Here is an 18,265-nt window from a genome sequence, read left to right on the forward strand (position 1 = left end):
ACACCTCTATCAACCACGGTGCGATAACGTTCTTTTATTATTCCTCGGCTAGCTCAACATTCTTGTGGGGCGGTAATGGAGGCGTAACTAAAACAAATCGTGAAATTAAGTAAACAAGTACTGATGAATGTGAACTCACTGGGACGTCAAAGCACTCACTTTATGAGAGGAAGCTCAAAAGTTCTGCTACATGTCTTGATTACAGAGCCCAACGCCAACGGGAACACCTCTATCAACCACGGTGCGATAACGTTCTTTTATTATTCCTCGGCAAGCTCAACATTCTTGTGGGGCGGTAATGGAGGCGTAACTAAAACAAATCGTGAAATTAAGTAAACAAGTACTGATGAATGTGAACTCACTGGGACGTCAAAGCACTCACTTTATGAGAGGAAGCTCAAAAGTTCCGCTACATGTCTTGATTACAGAGCCCAACGCCAACGGGAACACCTCTATCAACCACGGTGCGATAACGTTCTTTTATTATTCCTCGGCTAGCTCAACATTCTTGTGGGGCGGTAATGAAGGCGTAACTAAAACAAATCGTGAAATTAAGTAAACAAGTACTAATGAATGTGAACTCACTGGGACGTCAAAGCACTCACTTTATGAGAGGAAGCTCAAAAGTTCTGCTACATGTCTTGATTACAGAGCCCAACGCCAACGGGAACACCTCTATCAACCACGGTGCGATAACGTTCTTTTATTATTCCTCGGCTAGCTCAACATTCTTGTGGGGCGGTAATGGAGGCGTAACTAAAACAAATCGTGAAATTAAGTAAACAAGTACTGATGAATGTGAACTCACTGGGACGTCAAAGCACTCACTTTATGAGAGGAAGCTCAAAAGTTCTGCTACATGTCCTGATTACAGAGCCGAACGCCAACGGGAACACCTCTATCCACCACGGTGCGATAACGTTCTTTTATTATTCCTCGGCTAGCTCAACATTCTTGTGGGGCGGTAATGGAGGCGTAACTCGAACAAATCGTGAAATTAAGTAAACAAGTACTGATGAATGTGAACTCACTGGGACGTCAAAGCACTCACTTTATGAGAGGAAGCTCAAAAGTTCTGCTACATGTCTTGATTACAGAGCCCAACGCCAACGGGAACACCTCTATCAACCACGGTGCGATAACGTTCTTTTATTATTTCTCGGCTAGCTCAACATTCTTGTGGGGCGGTAATGAAGGCGTAACTAAAACAAATCGTGAAATTAAGTAAACAAGTACTAATGAATGTGAACTCACTGGGACGTCAAAGCACTCACTTTATGAGAGGAAGCTCAAAAGTTCTGCTACATGTCTTGATTACAGAGCCCAACGCCAACGGGAACACCTCTATCAACCACGGTGCGATAACGTTCTTTTATTATTCCTCGGCTAGCTCAACATTCTTGTGGGGCGGTAATGGAGGCGTAACTAAAACAAATCGTGAAATTAAGTAAACAAGTACTGATGAATGTGAACTCACTGGGACGTCAAAGCACTCACTTTATGAGAGGAAGCTCAAAAGTTCTGCTACATGTCTTGATTACAGAGCCCAACGCCAACGGGAACACCTCTATCAACCACGGTGCGATAACGTTCTTTTATTATTTCTCGGCTAGCTCAACATTCTTGTGGGGCGGTAATGAAGGCGTAACTAAAACAAATCGTGAAATTAAGTAAACAAGTACTAATGAATGTGAACTCACTGGGACGTCAAAGCACTCACTTTATGAGAGGAAGCTCAAAAGTTCTGCTACATGTCTTGATTACAGAGCCCAACGCCAACGGGAACACCTCTATCAACCACGGTGCGATAACGTTCTTTTATTATTCCTCGGCTAGCTCAACATTCTTGTGGGGCGGTAATGGAGGCGTAACTAAAACAAATCGTGAAATTAAGTAAACAAGTACTGATGAATGTGAACTCACTGGGACGTCAAAGCACTCACTTTATGAGAGGAAGCTCAAAAGTTCTGCTACATGTCTTGATTACAGAGCCCAACGCCAACGGGAACACCTCTATCAACCACGGTGCGATAACGTTCTTTTATTATTCCTCGGCTAGCTCAACATTCTTGTGGGGCGGTAATGGAGGCGTAACTAAAACAAATCGTGAAATTAAGTAAACAAGTACTGATGAATGTGAACTCACTGGGACGTCAAAGCACTCACTTTATGAGAGGAAGCTCAAAAGTTCTGCTACATGTCTTGATTACAGAGCCCAACGCCAACGGGAACACCTCTATCAACCACGGTGCGATAACGTTCTTTTATTATTACTCGACTAGCTCAACATTCTTGTGGGGCGGTAATGGAGGCGTAACTAAAACAAATCGTGAAATTAAGTAAACAAGTACTGATGAATGTGAACTCACTGGGACGTCAAAGCACTCACTTTATGAGAGGAAGCTCAAAAGTTCTGCTACATGTCTTGATTACAGAGCCCAACGCCAACGGGAACACCTCTATCAACCACGGTGCGATAACGTTCTTTTATTATTCCTCGGCTAGCTCAACATTCTTGTGGGGCGGTAATGGAGGCGTAACTAAAACAAATCGTGAAATTAAGTAAACAAGTACTGATGAATGTGAACTCACTGGGACGTCAAAGCACTCACTTTATGAGAGGAAGCTCAAAAGTTCTGCTACATGTCTTGATTACAGAGCCCAACGCCAACGGGAACACCTCTATCAACCACGGTGCGATAACGTTCTTTTATTATTCCTCGGCTAGCTCAACATTCTTGTGGGGCGGTAATGGAGGCGTAACTAAAACAAATCGTGAAATTAAGTAAACAAGTACTGATGAATGTGAACTCACTGGGACGTCAAAGCACTCACTTTATGAGAGGAAGCTCAAAAGTTCTGCTACATGTCTTGATTACAGAGCCCAACGCCAACGGGAACACCTCTATCAACCACGGTGCGATAACGTTCTCTTATTATTCCTCGGCTAGCTCAACATTCTTGTGGGGCGGTAATGGAGGCGTAACTAAAACAAATCGTGGAATTAAGTAAACAAGTAGTGATGAATGTGAACTCACTGGGACGTCAAAGCACTCACTTTATGAGAGGAAGCTCAAAAGTTCTGCTACATGTCTTGATTGCAGAGCCCAACGCCAACGGGAACACCTCTATCAACCACGGTGCGATAACGTTCTTTTATTATTCCTCGGCTAGCTCAACATTCTTGTGGGGCGGTAATGGAGGCGTAACTAAAACAAATCGTGAAATTAAGTAAACAAGTACTGATGAATGTGAACTCACTGGGACGTCAAAGCACTCACTTTATGAGAGGAAGCTCAAAAGTTCTGCTACATGTCTTGATTACAGAGCCCAACGCCAACGGGAACACCTCTATCAACCACGGTGCGATAACGTTCTTTTATTATTCCTCGGCTAGCTCAACATTCTTGTGGGGCGGTAATGGAGGTGTAACTAAAACAAATCGTGAAATTAAGTAAACAAGTACTGATGAATGTGAACTCACTGGGACGTCAAAGCACTCACTTTATGAGAGGAAGCTCAAAAGTTCTGCTACATGTCTTGATTACAGAGCCCAACGCCACCGGGAACACCTCTATCAACCACGGTGCGATAACGTTCTTTTATTATTCCTCGGCTAGCTCAACATTCTTGTGGGGCGGTAATGGAGGCGTAACTAAAACAAATCGTGAAATTAAGTAAACAAGTACTGATGAATGTGAACTCACTGGGACGTCAAAGCACTCACTTTATGAGAGGAAGCTCAAAAGTTCTGCTACATGTCTTGATTACAGAGCCCAACGCCAACGGGAACACCTCTATCAACCACGGTGCGATAACGTTCTTTTATTATTCCTCGGCTAGCTCAACATTCTTGTGGGGCGGTAATGGAGGCGTAACTAAAACAAATCGTGAAATTAAGTAAACAAGTACTGATGAATGTGAACTCACTGGGACGTCAAAGCACTCACTTTATGAGAGGAAGCTCAAAAGTTCTGCTACATGTCTTGATTACAGAGCCCAACGCCAACGGGAACACCTCTATCAACCACGGTGCGATAACGTTCTTTTATTATTCCTCGGCTAGCTCAACATTCTTGTGGGGCGGTAATGGAGGCGTAACTAAAACAAATCGTGAAATTAAGTAAACAAGTACTGATGAATGTGAACTCACTGGGACGTCAAAGCACTCACTTTATGAGAGGAAGCTCAAAAGTTCTGCTACATGTCTTGATTACAGAGCCCAACGCCAACGGGAACACCTCTATCAACCACGGTGCGATAACGTTCTTTTATTATTCCTCGGCTAGCTCAACATTCTTGTGGGGCGGTAATGGAGGCGTAACTAAAACAAATCGTGAAATTAAGTAAACAAGTACTGATGAATGTGAACTCACTGGGACGTCAAAGCACTCACTTTATGAGAGGAAGCTCAAAAGTTCTGCTACATGTCTTGATTACAGAGCCCAACGCCACCGGGAACACCTCTATCAACCACGGTGCGATAACGTTCTTTTATTATTCCTCGGCTAGCTCAACATTCTTGTGGGGCGGTAATGGAGGCGTAACTAAAACAAATCGTGAAATTAAGTAAACAAGTACTGATGAATGTGAACTCACTGGGACGTCAAAGCACTCACTTTATGAGAGGAAGCTCAAAAGTTCTGCTACATGTCTTGATTACAGAGCCCAACGCCAACGGGAACACCTCTATCAACCACGGTGCGATAACGTTCTTTTATTATTCCTCGGCTAGCTCAACATTCTTGTGGGGCGGTAATGGAGGCGTAACTAAAACAAATCGTGAAATTAAGTAAACAAGTACTGATGAATGTGAACTCACTGGGACGTCAAAGCACTCACTTTATGAGAGGAAGCTCAAAAGTTCTACTACATGTCTTGATTACAGAGCCCAACGCCAACGGGAACACCTCTATCAACCACGGTGCGATAACGTTCTTTTATTATTCCTCGGCTAGCTCAACATTCTTGTGGGGCGGTAATGGAGGCGTAACTCGAACAAATCGTGAAATTAAGTAAACAAGTACTGATGAATGTGAACTCACTGGGACGTCAAAGCACTCGCTTTATGAGAGGAAGCTCAAAAGTTCCGCTACATGTCTTGATTACAGAGCCCAACGCCAACGGGAACACCTCTATCAACCACGGTGCGATAACGTTCTTTTATTATTCCTCGGCTAGCTCAACATTCTTGTGGGGCGGTAATGGAGGCGTAACTAAAACAAATCGTGAAATTAAGTAAACAAGTACTGAAGAATGTGAACTCACTGGGACGTCAAAGCACTCACTTTATGAGAGGAAGCTCAAAAGTTCCGCTACATGTCTTGATTACAGAGCCCAACGCCAACGGGAACACCTCTATCAACCACGGTGCGATAACGTTCTTTTATTATTCCTCGGCTAGCTCAACATTCTTGTGGGGCGGTAATGAAGGCGTAACTAAAACAAATCGTGAAATTAAGTAAACAAGTACTAATGAATGTGAACTCACTGGGACGTCAAAGCACTCACTTTATGAGAGGAAGCTCAAAAGTTCCGCTACATGTCTTGATTACAGAGCCCAACGCCAACGGGAACACCTCTATCAACCACGGTGCGATAACGTTCTTTTATTATTCCTCGGCTAGCTCAACATTCTTGTGGGGCGGTAATGGAGGCGTAACTCGAACAAATCGTGAAATTAAGTAAACAAGTACTGATGAATGTGAACTCACTGGGACGTCAAAGCACTCACTTTATGAGAGGAAGCTCAAAAGTTCTGCTACATGTCTTGATTACAGAGCCCAACGCCAACGGGAACACCTCTATCAACCACGGTGCGATAACGTTCTTTTATTATTCCTCGGCTAGCTCAACATTCTTGTGGGGCGGTAATGGAGGCGTAACTAAAACAAATCGTGAAATTAAGTAAACAAGTACTGATGAATGTGAACTCACTGGGACGTCAAAGCACTCACTTTATGAGAGGAAGCTCAAAAGTTCTGCTACATGTCTTGATTACAGAGCCCAACGCCAACGGGAACACCTCTATCAACCACGGTGCGATAACGTTCTTTTATTATTCCTCGGCTAGCTCAACATTCTTGTGGGGCGGTAATGGAGGCGTAACTAAAACAAATCGTGAAATTAAGTAAACAAGTACTGATGAATGTGAACTCACTGGGACGTCAAAGCACTCACTTTATGAGAGGAAGCTCAAAAGTTCTGCTACATGTCTTGATTACAGAGCCCAACGCCAACGGGAACACCTCTATCAACCACGGTGCGATAACGTTCTTTTATTATTCCTCGGCTAGCTCAACATTCTTGTGGGGCGGTAATGGAGGCGTAACTAAAACAAATCGTGAAATTAAGTAAACAAGTACTGATGAATGTGAACTCACTGGGACGTCAAAGCACTCACTTTATGAGAGGAAGCTCAAAAGTTCTGCTACATGTCTTGATTACAGAGCCCAACGCCAACGGGAACACCTCTATCAACCACGGTGCGATAACGTTCTTTTATTATTCCTCGGCTAGCTCAACATTCTTGTGGGGCGGTAATGGAGGCGTAACTAAAACAAATCGTGAAATTAAGTAAACAAGTACTGATGAATGTGAACTCACTGGGACGTCAAAGCACTCACTTTATGAGAGGAAGCTCAAAAGTTCTGCTACATGTCTTGATTACAGAGCCCAACGCCAACGGGAACACCTCTATCAACCACGGTGCGATAACGTTCTTTTATTATTCCTCGGCTAGCTCAACATTCTTGTGGGGCGGTAATGGAGGCGTAACTCGAACAAATCGTGAAATTAAGTAAACAAGTACTGATGAATGTGAACTCACTGGGACGTCAAAGCACTCGCTTTATGAGAGGAAGCTCAAAAGTTCCGCTACATGTCTTGATTACAGAGCCCAACGCCAACGGGAACACCTCTATCAACCACGGTGCGATAACGTTCTTTTATTATTCCTCGGCTAGCTCAACATTCTTGTGGGGCGGTAATGGAGGCGTAACTAAAACAAATCGTGAAATTAAGTAAACAAGTACTGAAGAATGTGAACTCACTGGGACGTCAAAGCACTCACTTTATGAGAGGAAGCTCAAAAGTTCCGCTACATGTCTTGATTACAGAGCCCAACGCCAACGGGAACACCTCTATCAACCACGGTGCGATAACGTTCTTTTATTATTCCTCGGCTAGCTCAACATTCTTGTGGGGCGGTAATGAAGGCGTAACTAAAACAAATCGTGAAATTAAGTAAACAAGTACTAATGAATGTGAACTCACTGGGACGTCAAAGCACTCACTTTATGAGAGGAAGCTCGAAAGTTCCGCTACATGTCTTGATTACAGAGCCCAACGCCAACGGGAACACCTCTATCAACCACGGTGCGATAACGTTCTTTTATTATTCCTCGGCTAGCTCAACATTCTTGTGGGGCGGTAATGGAGGCGTAACTCGAACAAATCGTGAAATTAAGTAAACAAGTACTGATGAATGTGAACTCACTGGGACGTCAAAGCACTCACTTTATGAGAGGAAGCTCAAAAGTTCTGCTACATGTCTTGATTACAGAGCCCAACGCCAACGGGAACACCTCTATCAACCACGGTGCGATAACGTTCTTTTATTATTCCTCGGCAAGCTCAACACTCTTGTGGGGCGGTAATGGAGGCGTAACTAAAACAAATCGTGAAATTAAGTAAACAAGTACTGATGAATGTGAACTCACTGGGACGTCAAAGCACTCACTTTATGAGAGGAAGCTCAAAAGTTCCGCTACATGTCTTGATTACAGAGCCCAACGCCAACGGGAACACCTCTATCAACCACGGTGCGATAACGTTCTTTTATTATTCCTCGGCTAGCTCAACATTCTTGTGGGGCGGTAATGAAGGCGTAACTAAAACAAATCGTGAAATTAAGTAAACAAGTACTAATGAATGTGAACTCACTGGGACGTCAAAGCACTCACTTTATGAGAGGAAGCTCAAAAGTTCTGCTACATGTCTTGATTACAGAGCCCAACGCCAACGGGAACACCTCTATCAACCACGGTGCGATAACGTTCTTTTATTATTCCTCGGCTAGCTCAACATTCTTGTGGGGCGGTAATGGAGGCGTAACTAAAACAAATCGTGAAATTAAGTAAACAAGTACTGATGAATGTGAACTCACTGGGACGTCAAAGCACTCACTTTATGAGAGGAAGCTCAAAAGTTCTGCTACATGTCCTGATTACAGAGCCGAACGCCAACGGGAACACCTCTATCCTCCACGGTGCGATAACGTTCTTTTATTATTCCTCGGCTAGCTCAACATTCTTGTGGGGCGGTAATGGAGGCGTAACTCGAACAAATCGTGAAATTAAGTAAACAAGTACTGATGAATGTGAACTCACTGGGACGTCAAAGCACTCACTTTATGAGAGGAAGCTCAAAAGTTCTGCTACATGTCTTGATTACAGAGCCCAACGCCAACGGGAACACCTCTATCAACCACGGTGCGATAACGTTCTTTTATTATTTCTCGGCTAGCTCAACATTCTTGTGGGGCGGTAATGAAGGCGTAACTAAAACAAATCGTGAAATTAAGTAAACAAGTACTAATGAATGTGAACTCACTGGGACGTCAAAGCACTCACTTTATGAGAGGAAGCTCAAAAGTTCTGCTACATGTCTTGATTACAGAGCCCAACGCCAACGGGAACACCTCTATCAACCACGGTGCGATAACGTTCTTTTATTATTCCTCGGCTAGCTCAACATTCTTGTGGGGCGGTAATGGAGGCGTAACTAAAACAAATCGTGAAATTAAGTAAACAAGTACTGATGAATGTGAACTCACTGGGACGTCAAAGCACTCACTTTATGAGAGGAAGCTCAAAAGTTCTGCTACATGTCTTGATTACAGAGCCCAACGCCAACGGGAACACCTCTATCAACCACGGTGCGATAACGTTCTTTTATTATTTCTCGGCTAGCTCAACATTCTTGTGGGGCGGTAATGAAGGCGTAACTAAAACAAATCGTGAAATTAAGTAAACAAGTACTAATGAATGTGAACTCACTGGGACGTCAAAGCACTCACTTTATGAGAGGAAGCTCAAAAGTTCTGCTACATGTCTTGATTACAGAGCCCAACGCCAACGGGAACACCTCTATCAACCACGGTGCGATAACGTTCTTTTATTATTCCTCGGCTAGCTCAACATTCTTGTGGGGCGGTAATGGAGGCGTAACTAAAACAAATCGTGAAATTAAGTAAACAAGTACTGATGAATGTGAACTCACTGGGACGTCAAAGCACTCACTTTATGAGAGGAAGCTCAAAAGTTCTGCTACATGTCTTGATTACAGAGCCCAACGCCAACGGGAACACCTCTATCAACCACGGTGCGATAACGTTCTTTTATTATTCCTCGGCTAGCTCAACATTCTTGTGGGGCGGTAATGGAGGCGTAACTAAAACAAATCGTGAAATTAAGTAAACAAGTACTGATGAATGTGAACTCACTGGGACGTCAAAGCACTCACTTTATGAGAGGAAGCTCAAAAGTTCTGCTACATGTCTTGATTACAGAGCCCAACGCCAACGGGAACACCTCTATCAACCACGGTGCGATAACGTTCTTTTATTATTTCTCGGCTAGCTCAACATTCTTGTGGGGCGGTAATGAAGGCGTAACTAAAACAAATCGTGAAATTAAGTAAACAAGTACTGATGAATGTGAACTCACTGGGACGTCAAAGCACTCACTTTATGAGAGGAAGCTCAAAAGTTCTGCTACATGTCTTGATTACAGAGCCCAACGCCAACGGGAACACCTCTATCAACCACGGTGCGATAACGTTCTTTTATTATTCCTCGGCTAGCTCAACATTCTTGTGGGGCGGTAATGGAGGCGTAACTAAAACAAATCGTGAAATTAAGTAAACAAGTACTGATGAATGTGAACTCACTGGGACGTCAAAGCACTCACTTTATGAGAGGAAGCTCAAAAGTTCTGCTACATGTCTTGATTACAGAGCCCAACGCCAACGGGAACACCTCTATCAACCACGGTGCGATAACGTTCTTTTATTATTCCTCGGCTAGCTCAACATTCTTGTGGGGCGGTAATGGAGGCGTAACTAAAACAAATCGTGAAATTAAGTAAACAAGTACTGATGAATGTGAACTCACTGGGACGTCAAAGCACTCACTTTATGAGAGGAAGCTCAAAAGTTCTGCTACATGTCTTGATTACAGAGCCCAACGCCAACGGGAACACCTCTATCAACCACGGTGCGATAACGTTCTCTTATTATTCCTCGGCTAGCTCAACATTCTTGTGGGGCGGTAATGGAGGCGTAACTAAAACAAATCGTGGAATTAAGTAAACAAGTAGTGATGAATGTGAACTCACTGGGACGTCAAAGCACTCACTTTATGAGAGGAAGCTCAAAAGTTCTGCTACATGTCTTGATTGCAGAGCCCAACGCCAACGGGAACACCTCTATCAACCACGGTGCGATAACGTTCTTTTATTATTCCTCGGCTAGCTCAACATTCTTGTGGGGCGGTAATGGAGGCGTAACTAAAACAAATCGTGAAATTAAGTAAACAAGTACTGATGAATGTGAACTCACTGGGACGTCAAAGCACTCACTTTATGAGAGGAAGCTCAAAAGTTCTGCTACATGTCTTGATTACAGAGCCCAACGCCAACGGGAACACCTCTATCAACCACGGTGCGATAACGTTCTTTTATTATTCCTCGGCTAGCTCAACATTCTTGTGGGGCGGTAATGGAGGCGTAACTAAAACAAATCGTGAAATTAAGTAAACAAGTACTGATGAATGTGAACTCACTGGGACGTCAAAGCACTCACTTTATGAGAGGAAGCTCAAAAGTTCTGCTACATGTCTTGATTACAGAGCCCAACGCCAACGGGAACACCTCTATCAACCACGGTGCGATAACGTTCTTTTATTATTCCTCGGCTAGCTCAACATTCTTGTGGGGCGGTAATGGAGGCGTAACTAAAACAAATCGTGAAATTAAGTAAACAAGTACTGATGAATGTGAACTCACTGGGACGTCAAAGCACTCACTTTATGAGAGGAAGCTCAAAAGTTCTGCTACATGTCTTGATTACAGAGCCCAACGCCAACGGGAACACCTCTATCAACCACGGTGCGATAACGTTCTTTTATTATTCCTCGGCTAGCTCAACATTCTTGTGGGGCGGTAATGGAGGCGTAACTAAAACAAATCGTGAAATTAAGTAAACAAGTACTGATGAATGTGAACTCACTGGGACGTCAAAGCACTCACTTTATGAGAGGAAGCTCAAAAGTTCTGCTACATGTCTTGATTACAGAGCCCAACGCCACCGGGAACACCTCTATCAACCACGGTGCGATAACGTTCTTTTATTATTCCTCGGCTAGCTCAACATTCTTGTGGGGCGGTAATGGAGGCGTAACTAAAACAAATCGTGAAATTAAGTAAACAAGTACTGATGAATGTGAACTCACTGGGACGTCAAAGCACTCACTTTATGAGAGGAAGCTCAAAAGTTCTGCTACATGTCTTGATTACAGAGCCCAACGCCAACGGGAACACCTCTATCAACCACGGTGCGATAACGTTCTTTTATTATTCCTCGGCTAGCTCAACATTCTTGTGGGGCGGTAATGGAGGCGTAACTCGAACAAATCGTGAAATTAAGTAAACAAGTACTGATGAATGTGAACTCACTGGGACGTCAAAGCACTCACTTTATGAGAGGAAGCTCAAAAGTTCTGCTACATGTCTTGATTACAGAGCCCAACGCCAACGGGAACACCTCTATCAACCACGGTGCGATAACGTTCTTTTATTATTCCTCGGCAAGCTCAACATTCTTGTGGGGCGGTAATGGAGGCGTAACTAAAACAAATCGCGAAATTAAGTAAACAAGTACTGATGAATGTGAACTCACTGGGACGTCAAAGCACTCACTTTATGAGAAGAAGCTCAAAAGTTCCGCTACATGTCTTGATTACAGAGCCCAACGCCAACGGGAACACCTCTATCAACCACGGTGCGATAACGTTCTTTTATTATTCCTCGGCAAGCTCAACATTCTTGTGGGGCGGTAATGGAGGCGTAACTCGAACAAATCGTGAAATTAAGTAAACAAGTACTGATGAATGTGAACTCACTGGGACGTCAAAGCACTCACTTTATGAGAGGAAGCTCAAAAGTTCTGCTACATGTCTTGATTACAGAGCCCAACGCCAACGGGAACACCTCTATCAACCACGGTGCGATAACGTTCTTTTATTATTCCTCGGCAAGCTCAACATTCTTGTGGGGCGGTAATGGAGGCGTAACTAAAACAAATCGTGAAATTAAGTAAACAAGTACTGATGAATGTGAACTCACTGGGACGTCAAAGCACTCACTTTATGAGAGGAAGCTCAAAAGTTCCGCTACATGTCTTGATTACAGAGCCCAACGCCAACGGGAACACCTCTATCAACCACGGTGCGATAACGTTCTTTTATTATTCCTCGGCTAGCTCAACATTCTTGTGGGGCGGTAATGAAGGCGTAACTAAAACAAATCGTGAAATTAAGTAAACAAGTACTAATGAATGTGAACTCACTGGGACGTCAAAGCACTCACTTTATGAGAGGAAGCTCAAAAGTTCTGCTACATGTCTTGATTACAGAGCCCAACGCCAACGGGAACACCTCTATCAACCACGGTGCGATAACGTTCTTTTATTATTCCTCGGCTAGCTCAACATTCTTGTGGGGCGGTAATGGAGGCGTAACTAAAACAAATCGTGAAATTAAGTAAACAAGTACTGATGAATGTGAACTCACTGGGACGTCAAAGCACTCACTTTATGAGAGGAAGCTCAAAAGTTCTGCTACATGTCCTGATTACAGAGCCGAACGCCAACGGGAACACCTCTATCCACCACGGTGCGATAACGTTCTTTTATTATTCCTCGGCTAGCTCAACATTCTTGTGGGGCGGTAATGGAGGCGTAACTCGAACAAATCGTGAAATTAAGTAAACAAGTACTGATGAATGTGAACTCACTGGGACGTCAAAGCACTCACTTTATGAGAGGAAGCTCAAAAGTTCTGCTACATGTCTTGATTACAGAGCCCAACGCCAACGGGAACACCTCTATCAACCACGTTGCGATAACGTTCTTTTATTATTTCTCGGCTAGCTCAACATTCTTGTGGGGCGGTAATGAAGGCGTAACTAAAACAAATCGTGAAATTAAGTAAACAAGTACTAATGAATGTGAACTCACTGGGACGTCAAAGCACTCACTTTATGAGAGGAAGCTCAAAAGTTCTGCTACATGTCTTGATTACAGAGCCCAACGCCAACGGGAACACCTCTATCAACCACGGTGCGATAACGTTCTTTTATTATTCCTCGGCTAGCTCAACATTCTTGTGGGGCGGTAATGAAGGCGTAACTAAAACAAATCGTGAAATTAAGTAAACAAGTACTAATGAATGTGAACTCACTGGGACGTCAAAGCACTCATTTTTTGAGAGGAAGCTCAAAAGTTCTGCTACATGTCTTGATTACAGAGCCCAACGCCAACGGGAACACCTCTATCAACCACGGTGCGATAACGTTCTTTTATTATTCCTCGGCTAGCTCAACATTCTTGTGGGGCGGTAATGGAGGCGTAACTAAATCAAATCGTGAAATTAAGTAAACAAGTACTAATGAATTTGAACTCACTGGGACGTCAAAGCACTCACTTTATGAGAGGAAGCTCAAAAGTTCTGCTACATGTCTTGATTACAGAGCCCAACGCCAACGGGAACACCTCTATCAACCACGGTGCGATAACGTTCTTTTATTATTCCTCGGGTAGCTCAACATTCTTGTGGGGCGGTAATGGAGGCGTAACTAAAACAAATCATGAAATTAATTAAACAAGTACTAATGAATTTGAACTCACTGGGACGTCAAAGCACTCACTTTATGAGAGGAAGCTCAAAAGTTCTGCTACATGTCTTGATTACAGAGCCCAACGCCAACGGGAACACCTCTATCAACCACGGTGCGATAACGTTCTTTTATTATTCCTCGGGTAGCTCAACATTCTTGTGGGGCGGTAATGGAGGCGTAACTAAAACAAATCGTGAAATTAAGTAAACAAGTACTAATGAATTTGAACTCACTGGGACGTCAAAGCACTCACTTTATGAGAGGAAGCTCAAAAGTTCTGCTACATGTCTTGATTACAGAGCCCAACGCCAGCGGGAACACCTCTATCAACCACGGTGCGATAATGTTCTTTTATTATTCCTCGGGTAGCTCAACATTCTTGTGGGGCGGTAATGGAGGCGTAACTAAAACAAATCGTGAAATTAAGTAAACAAGTACTAATGAATTTGAACTCACTGGGACGTCAAAGCACTCACTTTATGAGAGGAAGCTCAAAAGTTCTGCTACATGTCTTGATTACAGAGCCCAACGCCAACGGGAACACCTCTATCAACCACGGTGCGATAACGTTCTTTTATTATTCCTCGGGTAGCTCAACATTCTTGTGGGGCGGTAATGGAGGCGTAACTAAAACAAATCATGAAATTAAGTAAACAAGTACTAATGAATTTGAACTCACTGGGACGTCAAAGCACTCACTTTATGAGAGGAAGCTCAAAAGTTCTGCTACATGTCTTGATTACAGAGCCCAACGCCAACGGGAACACCTCTATCCACCACGGTGCGATAACGTTCTTTTATTATTCCTCGGGTAGCTCAACATTCTTGTGGGGCGGTAATGGAGGCGTAACTAAAACAAATCGTGAAATTAAGTAAACAAGTACTAATGAATTTGAACTCACTGGGACGTCAAAGCACTCACTTTATGAGAGGAAGCTCAAAAGTTCTGCTACATGTCTTGATTACAGAGCCCAACGCCAACGGGAACACCTCTATCCACCACGGTGCGATAACGTTCTTTTATTATTCCTCGGGTAGCTCAACATTCTTGTGGGGCGGTAATGGAGGCGTAACTAAAACAAATCGTGAAATTAAGTAAACAAGTACTAATGAATGTGAACTCACTGGGACGTCAAAGCTCTCACTTTATGAGAGGAAGCTCAAAAGTTCTGCTACATGTCTTGATTACAGAGCCCAACGCCAACGGGAACACCTCTAACAACCACGGTGCGATAACGTTCTTTTATTATTCCTCGGGTAGCTCAACATTCTTGTGGGGCGGTAATGGAGGCGTAACTAAAACTAATCATGAAATTAATTAAACAAGTACTAATGAATTTGAACTCACTGGGACGTCAAAGCACTCACTTTATGAGAGGAAGCTCAAAAGTTCTGCTACATGTCTTGATTACAGAGCCCAACGCCAACGGGAACACCTCTATCAACCACGGTGCGATAACGTTCTTTTATTATTCCTCGGGTAGCTCAACATTCTTGTGGGGCGGTAATGGAGGCGTAACTAAAACAAATCGTGAAATTAAGTAAACAAGTACTAATGAATGTGAACTCACTGGGACGTCAAAGCACTCACTTTATGAGAGGAAGCTCAAAAGTTCTGCTACATGTCTTGATTACAGAGCCCAACGCCAACGGGAACACCTCTATCTACCACGGTGCGATAACGTTCTTTTATTATTCCTCGGGTAGCTCAACATTCTTGTGGGGCGGTAATGGAGGCGTAACTAAAACAAATCATGAAATAAGTAACAAGTACTAATGAATTTGAACTCACTGGGACGTCAAAGCACTCACTTTATGAGAGGAAGCTCAAAAGTTCTGCTACATGTCTTGATTACAGAGCCCAACGCCAACGGGAACACCTCTATCAACCACGGTGCGATAACGTTCTTTTATTATTCCTCGGGTAGCTCAACATTCTTGTGGGGCGGTAATGGAGGCGTAACTAAAACAAATCATGAAATAAGTAACAAGTACTAATGAATTTGAACTCACTGGGACGTCAAAGCACTCACTTTATGAGAGGAAGCTCAAAAGTTCTGCTACATGTCTTGATTACAGAGCCCAACGCCAACGGGAACACCTCTATCTACCACGGTGCGATAACGTTCTTTTATTATTCCTCGGGTAGCTCAACATTCTTGTGGGGCGGTAATGGAGGCGTAACTAAAACAAATCCAGAAATTAAGTAAACAAGTACTAATGAATTTGAACTCACTGGGACGTCAAAGCACTCACTTTATGAGAGGAAGCTCAAAAGTTCTGCTACATGTCTTGATTACAGAGCCCAACGCCAACGGGAACACCTCTATCAACCACGGTGCGATAACGTTCTTTTATTATTCCTCGGGTAGCTCAACATTCTTGTGGGGCGGTAATGGAGGCGTAACTAAAACAAATCATGAAATTAAGTAAACAAGTACTAATGAATTTGAACTCACTGGGACGTCAAAGCACTCACTTTATGAGAGGAAGCTCAAAAGTTCTGCTACATGTCTTGATTACAGAGCCCAACGCCAACGGGAACACCTCTATCAACCACGGTGCGATAACGTTCTTTTATTATTCCTCGGGTAGCTCAACATTCTCGTGGGGCGGTAATGGAGGCGTAACTAAAACAAATCATGAAATTAAGTAAACAAGTACTAATGAATGTGAACTCACTGGGACGTCAAAGCACTCACTTTATGAGAGGAAGCTCAAAAGTTCTTCTACATGTCTTGATTACAGAGCCCAACGCCAACGGGAACACCTCTATCAACCACGGTGCGATAACGTTCTTTTATTATTCCTCGGGTAGCTCAACATTCTTGTGGGGCGGTAATGGAGGCGTAACTAAAACAAATCGTGAAATTAAGTAAACAAGTACTAATGAATGTGAACTCACTGGGACGTCAAAGCACTCACTTTATGAGAGGAAGCTCAAAAGTTCTGCTACATGTCTTGATTACAGAGCCCAACGCCAACGGGAACACCTCTATCAACCACGGTGCGATAACGTTCTTTTATTATTCCTCGGGTAGCTCAACATTCTTGTGGGGCGGTAATGGAGGCGTAACTAAAACAAATCATGAAATAAGTAAACAAGTACTAATGAATGTGAACTCACTGGGACGTCAAAGCACTCACTTTATGAGAGGAAGCTCAAAAGTTCTGCTACATGTCTTGATTACAGAGCCCAACGCCAACGGGAACACCTCTATCAACCACGGTGCGATAACGTTCTTTTATTATTCCTCGGGTAGCTCAACATTCTTGTGGGGCGGTAATGGAGGCGTAACTAAAACAAATCATGAAATAAGTAAACAAGTACTAATGAATGTGAACTCACTGGGACGTCAAAGCACTCACTTTATGAGAGGAAGCTCAAAAGTTCTGCTACATGTCTTGATTACAGAGCCCAACGCCAACGGGAACACCTCTATCTACCACGGTGCGATAACGTTCTTTTATTATTCCTCGGGTAGCTCAACATTCTTGTGGGGCGGTAATGGAGGTGTAACTAAAACAAATCCAGAAATTAAGTAAACAAGTACTAATGAATTTGAACTCACTGGGACGTCAAAGCACTCACTTTATGAGAGGAAGCTCAAAAGTTCTGCTACATGTCTTGATTACAGAGCCCAACGCCAACGGGAACACCTCTATCAACCACGGTGCGATAACGTTCTTTTATTATTCCTCGGGTAGCTCAACATTCTTGTGGGGCGGTAATGGAGGCGTAACTAAAACAAATCATGAAATTAAGTAAACAAGTACTAATGAATTTGAACTCACTGGGACGTCAAAGCACTCACTTTATGAGAGGAAGCTCAAAAGTTCTGCTACATGTCTTGATTACAGAGCCCAACGCCAACGGGAACACCTCTATCAACCACGGTGCGATAACGTTCTTTTATTATTCCTCGGGTAGCTCAACATTCTTGTGGGGCGGTAATGGAGGCGTAACTAAAACAAATCATGAAATTAAGTAAACAAGTACTAATGAATGTGAACTCACTGGGACGTCAAAGCACTCACTTTATGAGAGGAAGCTCAAAAGTTCTTCTACATGTCTTGATTACAGAGCCCAACGCCAACGGGAACACCTCTATCAACCACGGTGCGATAACGTTCTTTTATTATTCCTCGGGTAGCTCAACATTCTTGTGGGGCGGTAATGGAGGCGTAACTAAAACAAATAATGAAATTAAGTAAACAAGTACTAATGAATTCGAACTCACTGGGACGTCAAAGCACTCACTTTATGAGAGGAAGCTCAAAAGTTCTGCTACATGTCTTGATTACAGATC

This window comes from Ixodes scapularis, unplaced genomic scaffold (genome assembly GCF_016920785.2).
Source record: "Ixodes scapularis isolate PalLabHiFi unplaced genomic scaffold, ASM1692078v2 PGA_scaffold12__126_contigs__length_90152505, whole genome shotgun sequence".
Classification (NCBI taxonomy): Eukaryota; Metazoa; Arthropoda; class Arachnida; order Ixodida; family Ixodidae; genus Ixodes; species Ixodes scapularis.